Below are 698 nucleotides of genomic sequence, written 5' to 3'. Positions count from 1 at the left end.
CAGCACCACGGTTCCCAGTATTCCTCCCACCACCATAACCCCCATCCCACTCAACCTCTGTGCAGGGAATGCCACATTTTTCACATTCTATCTCAGCAGTCCTCAAGAATTACCACACTAAATGTAAAATACATGTCTTAAACTAGTATTTCGTTATTTTCTTAAGAAGTTTCAGAACTCTTATTGTAATGGTACACTTTATCTTTCCCTTCCATTAATGAACAGCAAGGTTCTGAATACACTTGTGGTTCAGAGATTCTGACTCAAATCATAAAACCTAGAATCTGTACTCCAGCACAAATATCATGCTGAAGTAGTGCTTCATTCATACTCTTATTCTATGATATTAACGTTCTCTTATTTTTCCATGAAAGTGAATAAATTGAGAGTACAATACATTACAATGCTAAGCTCTGTATGGCATTTATTAGTTTGAAAATCTATAATTTGTTTTAAAAACCTTTTGTTTGGCGGACGCTTAAGTTGTGTCAGAGACCGAAGGGCTCAGGGATTACTCCTGGATCTGTGCTAGGGATCACTGCTGAAGATGCTTAGGAGATCATACGTGATACGAAAGATCAAACTGACGTCAGCTGTGCGCAGGGCCATTGCCTTACTAACTGTACTATCCCTCTGTCCCAAGTCTCTTATTTTTCAAGTTAGTTTACACAGAATCTCTTTCAAAAACAAAGAAAACC

Source organism: Sorex fumeus, unplaced genomic scaffold (assembly GCF_029834395.1).
Source record: "Sorex fumeus unplaced genomic scaffold, SorFum_2.1 ptg000237l, whole genome shotgun sequence".
Lineage (NCBI taxonomy): Eukaryota > Metazoa > Chordata > Mammalia > Eulipotyphla > Soricidae > Sorex > Sorex fumeus.
This window is presented reverse-complemented; position numbering follows the sequence as displayed.